This window comes from Rousettus aegyptiacus, unplaced genomic scaffold (assembly GCF_014176215.1).
Source record: "Rousettus aegyptiacus isolate mRouAeg1 unplaced genomic scaffold, mRouAeg1.p scaffold_m13_p_8, whole genome shotgun sequence".
Taxonomy (NCBI): Eukaryota; Metazoa; Chordata; class Mammalia; order Chiroptera; family Pteropodidae; genus Rousettus; species Rousettus aegyptiacus.
Genome location: NW_023416311.1, coordinates 19,121,652 through 19,127,651, shown reverse-complemented (window position 1 = coordinate 19,127,651; position 6,000 = coordinate 19,121,652).

The following is a 6,000-nucleotide window of genomic DNA, read 5'->3' as shown; positions in this document are numbered from 1 at the left end:
CTCCCCCATATCTTCAAGCCCACAGGATCCACAGGACTCACAGGTCTAGTTGAAGATCTTGGGCAAAAAGAGACTCCCAGGAGTCTCAAAGTCAGGCCTAACCAAACGCGGGGTCAGAGCTGTGTCTAAAGATAGGTGAGCAGCAAGCAGCACGCTCAGAGCAAAGACAGGGGACTCACAGGGGCAGCTAGCTGTAGACACTACAGAAATAACACACAGTGAATAGCAGACAGACCCTCCCAGACTGAGCCCTGCCCCTAGAACTATATTTAGCTGCCCTCCTACCCCTTCCATCATTTCTGGAAACCTTTCTAAAAGTGAGGACTTAAGTGGTCAGAGAGCAAGCATCACATGTCGAGGCCACCTGTCCTGGCTCATCATACAGTCCCATCTCCTGCCCAGTCTGGAGCCAGAACTCAGAACCAGCAGGAGACAGGGCCTCTCATACCACAAAGAAGAAAAAAAAAAAAAAAAATGATTGGGAGGAGTCCTCCCTTTCTCCCCCACCCCCACCTCTATACTCTTCAGCCTCCCCCTTCCCACTTATTTCCCAAGCTTATGGCTTGTCACCCACTTATTTCCCAAGCTTATGGCTCTCCAGGGTCACACTGACAGTATTATCTCCATCTTCAACCTTTCCGCCACCCTGAAAGGTTTTCTTCCTCCAGAGCTGAGGAGAGAGTCTTTTTTCTGTAGGTCTCTCCAGTACCCAGCACAAGCCCTGGGGCAAAGTGGGCCTTCCTAAATGCTTGAAAAAAAATTATAGAGGGACAGTTGAATGAATGAATAAACTGAATCCAGAGACTGTAGCCCAGAAGTTAATTCTGCCCTGGGAGCCTCAAGACTTCCTTTATGCTTATGCTTCAAATCTGGTTAAATTTCATTCAGAATAAAAATCAAAGTCCTCATTGTGATCTACGAGGCCCTAGGCAATCTGACTCCACTTATCTCTCACTCCCCCACCCCCCTCCACCCCCCCCCACACACACACACTCACACACTCACACACTCACTCACCTGCCCACTCCAGCTTGGCCTTTGCACTTGCTATCTCCTCTGCCTGCAACTCTTTCAAATTCAGGTATTACATAGTTCCTTCCCTGTCCTCCCTCAGATCTTTACGCAATGTCACCTTTTCAATGAGGCTTTTCTTAACTCTGATTTTAAATCTCACCTCTCTCTTTCTTGCTTTACTTTTCTTCATAATATTTATCACCATCTGACATGCAGTGTGTTGAACTTGGTTTTCTTGTCTGTCTCCTCCTACTAGAATATAAATTTGTTCGCTGCTTATCTCCAACTTAAAAGTGTGTGGCACATGGTAAGTGCTCAATAAATACCCAACGAATGAATAAACACACAAATTCACATTTTCTCTCAGCTTCCCTCAGCCTTTACCTGGATTTGCTCTTTCTCCCTCGACTGCTCCCTGTTTGTTTCATTTCAGTCTCTTAATTAATTTCCCCTTAAACGCCCTGCCTCTCTTGGTTTTTTAATGTTTATGTTTATTCATTTTAGCCCAAATGTGCACACAGGTGTTCTGGATCAGGGATAGACTTCTCATTAAATACCTCACAGTAAACAGAAAATGTTTTGGCCCCCCTGTGCCCTAGGATGATGTGATAATAGCCCAAGTCCATTATCCTATGAGAGTAGTCAGACACCCCATAGGTGAGCAACAAGAATTATTTTTCCTGCTTATAAAGAGGAAGGAGGAGGGGGAAGGTGAGGCTGGTCCCCTAGGGGAGTTTGGGGGCTTCGAATACTGTCCCCCTCCTCTCCTTAAAGGTCTTCATACTCCAACTCTTTGGCAGGTAAATAAATCTCCCCTGGAGTCAGATAACTCCTTGTGTATCTTGTCTTTTATGACAAGTCTCTAAGTCCTGGGACTCATTTCTTCTTGAATGCTCAAAGCTCTTGCATGTTGCCTGCTGGCCCACTTAGGAAGCTACTCCAGGCTCCTGGCATCTTGGGGACTTAACCTAGGAACTTTGTTCAGGCTATAATCATTTGGGCCTCTCAGGAAGAGATAAGAGAAGTTTTATTATTCTTTTGGATCAGAGCAATTATGTGTACAAACGACTCCAGATTTGATTCTCATAGTATATGAGAAGTCTCAGAAAGCTTGAGCTTTTTACTGGAACCCCAATAATTTTGAAAAGTTTGATTTCCCCACTCTAAGTCTCTGGCATTTTTGATGGTTCAGACTTTGCCTTGGGTTAACACACAAGAGGAGGCTAGGGATAAGAGCATATCTGGAGCTGATATCTGAAACCACAAGCCACTTCACTCTGGCTCAGAAAAGTAAACACCCCAAATGTAAATCTCACCTAGAATTTCCATCACTGCCAGGCTGGGACTAAAGGTTTTGGTCAATAGGAGTGGGTATCCAGGACGGCGGGGGGGGGGGGGGGCCGGGTGACAGTCAACTCAATCATTCTCTGTAGATGGGCCAGGTCTGACTCTGACTCACAGAAGGAACGTTGATTGTCTACAGCAGATTGGAGGACAAGGAGGGGCCAGAAACCATATCTAGGGAAGGAGAAGATGAGGACAAGTGTCGCTGACCTTAGACAGAGCTCTGGAACCCACAGAGCTCAGAGAGGGCAGATTTCAGCTTGTCCTAAGGAAGAACTTCCTAACATCTGGAATAAGTGCAATGGGAGATGAGAGCCCCTTATATTGGATAAATGCAGAAAGAAGCCAGAATCCCCCAGTCAAAGCCACTGCAGAAGCAGGTCCTGAATCCTGACATCATGAGCTCATGCTAATTACCCTCAGAAAGTTCACCTACCTCTCTGGGCTTCAGCATCTTCAGCTACATTATGAGGATAAGTAGGGTAATAATACTATCCTGTAGAGTTGTCATGAGAATTAAACTAGATAATATAATAAACACGAGGGATGGTGTGCTGGCATTAAAGGGCTTAGGAAACAGGGATTGCCATAGATTCAAATCTTGACTCTGCTCTTTCCTTGTTGTGTGACCTTGGGCAAGTTACTTAACCCGATTTTCTCATCTGTAAAATGAAGATCATTTAAGGATTAGTATCAGAGTATTGGATTGTTATGAAGATTCAATGAGCTAATTCATGTAAAGTTCTTAGAACAATGTCAGGCCCATAGAAGATGTTCAATAAATGTTGGCTATTACTGCAATTACTATTACTAATTATTCCAATGAATCTTCTCTGGAACCCTGTATGGGCAATAATGTCATCCCCAATTCACAGATTGGAAAACTGAGGCAGAAACTTTAACAATAACAAAAGCATCTAACTATGGGCCAGGCTTGTTCCAAGCACTTCATAATTCTTAATCCATTTATAACCTCATAACTTCATTTGTAACCTCTTAACAACTCCATCATTGTTCCTATCTTATAGGGATGCCATGATGCACAAAGAGATTAAGTGACTTGCCCAGTGTCCTGGCAGTCTGTGGTCTTTCTGGCTCCAGGAGGAGGAATCTGGCTCCATCAATCAAAGGATTATTATTGTTGGGTGGAAGGTCACACCAGGAAGCATCTTAGCACCACCAATTGCTCTGGCTGTAGTCCAGGGGGCAAGGGTGGGCCTGAGATAAGACTGGAGGTTCTTTCCTGCCAGGGTTCAAAGTTTAGAGCCCTGAGACTTCTCCCAGAAAAGTGGGTCATAGGAGAAGGGATTACCACGGCTTCCCAGAGAGCTGCCCAAGGCTCTGATTCCCCACCTTCCTAGGGGGAAACCACTCTGGCAGTCTCCAGGAGTGAGCAGGTTCTATGTCTACCTCCCTAAGGAAGCCTGGGCAACTCACTTCCCTTTTCAGTGAGGTGAATGTATGAAGGACACAGGACACAGATCCCAGAGAGGGGCTATGACCTCCCTAAGTCACAAAGCTAAGAGGTCTGGGAATCAAATTTGAGTGGGTCCAGCACCTCTGATTTCCTACTTTTCCCACTACTTCACGATTTTCTGGATGTGCTTTGTAAGTTCTAGAGCATTCTGCAAAGAGGAAGTTAATATTATCATTACTATTATGGGAACGTCTGCCCTTCTAAGGGTGTTTTTGGACAATATGGAAGAAGCGTAAATTTCCATATACATAATCTCTCCAAGCGATTTGTCAATTTTTGAGGACAGACATTCTGACTTTTGGGATGTTGGTTGACCTAGGACGACACGAACATGGATTCAATCTGTGCTTCCTCATTTACTACCATTGTAGGCTTCCAAAGTTATTTCTGAAAACCTCAGTTTTCTCCTCTGTAAGGTGGAATAAAATACACATGCCTCATGGGGTTTTTGGGAGAATCAAATGAGATGATGTTTAACACAGTGCCTTGAACATAGGACACTGAAAACAATGGAAGAAGTTGTTACTGTTATTATTTTCCCACCAGCGCTTATCATGGGGTTGGGCATCTAATAAATCTTTAATATATGTTTTTAGAATAAAATAAATTCTTCAAAAACCTTGTCTCCTGAGTTCAGAGTCCACAAAGTGTCATAGAACACAATCACCTACCAAAATGTATCACTTGTTCCCACTGAGCTCCAGCCTGAAACCACTGCAGAAGTAAGGCTTCCCATTCTAGGAGAGGAATGGTTATGTCCCCAGCCCCTTGTCCTCTTCCTCCCTATGACATCTCTGAGGTGATGTCAGGTGAAAACTACAGCCAGGATCTTTCCAAGTCTCAGTCTGAATGTGTGTGAACAAAAATGTGATTTGAGTTGGATGCCAGGGGCAAGCCAGGCCCAAAAGGAAGGATCCTAGGTGGTGATATGCAGGAACAAGAAAATGGGCATGGTGTCACACCACTGTGAAACAAGTCCTTAGCTCCCTTACCCCCAGGAAGCCATGTGTGAGAAGCCCAATTTCTTCTCCTAGTCATGATACACACTCCCCCAGCTGCAATTTCCTGCTGCCCCAAAGTTTCAATTGAAATGTTACATTGGTTTTACTTAAAACCAGAGCCACCCCATCCAAACAAGGGTTCAAGAGATGCAGTCAATGACCATAGGTGGCTGAGGAGATCCTGCTCTATGTGGGGGTTGAATAGGGCAATCATTTTTCAAATTCTGAGGCTCAAACACACAAAGCTCCTAAGATTCTACCAAATGTAAAAAAGGGCAGGTTTCTATGATTCTAGATTCTAGGATTCTTTTGTCATTGAATAAAGTTTTATCAAGGCTGGGTCTGTACCAAGCCCTGTGTTGAGTGCTGTGGACAAGAGAGGGGCCTCAAGGAGCTCTATCTAGTGAGGAAAGTAGAGTGAACAGACACACTGTGGTAGAGCCATTGTAGTGGCATCCTGTGTACTTGGTCAAGCAATAACTAGTTTTTGCACAGAGGACAAAAAAGTCAGCAAGGAAGAGTAAACAGAAGACAGATCCAGAAGCTAGATAAGCTATATGATCCCCTAGCCACACGACCTTGGCCAAGTCCATCAACCTAAGCCTATCTTCTCATTCGTAAATGGGGTTACTATTCCTTATCCCAAAGGGATTGTTGTAAGGCTTAGAAATAATGTATGTGAAGGATCACAGCCTAAAGAGGGACACCAATTTTTATTATTTCTTACAAAAAGTGACTCCTCAAGTCAGGCAGGAACCCACCAAGCAGACTAGGAGAAAAAGAGGGCAACCATAGAGCAAGTACCACAGTGTAGTGATCCAGAGGCCAACATAGTAGAAGGCGCTGCTGAGGAGGTTGGCAAAGGCCTGAAAGCCAAGCCAAATAACTTGGATTTGGTTTGGAGGCACTGGGAGTCATTCATAGGAGGTTTCAGAGCAGGAAAGGGAAAGGATCAATGTGTGGGCCAGGAAGATGTAAACTTCTGGCCACATTACACGAAATGAGTTGGAGATTCTGAAAGGACAAGGACCAATGACGCACAATAATAAACAGACAGCCATGATTCAGGGTACACTATTGGACTACGAGTGCTACCTATCGTGAGGATGTTGGCAAATAGTAACTACCCAGCCTGTGTGGGGCATCACACACAAGGATAGGAAG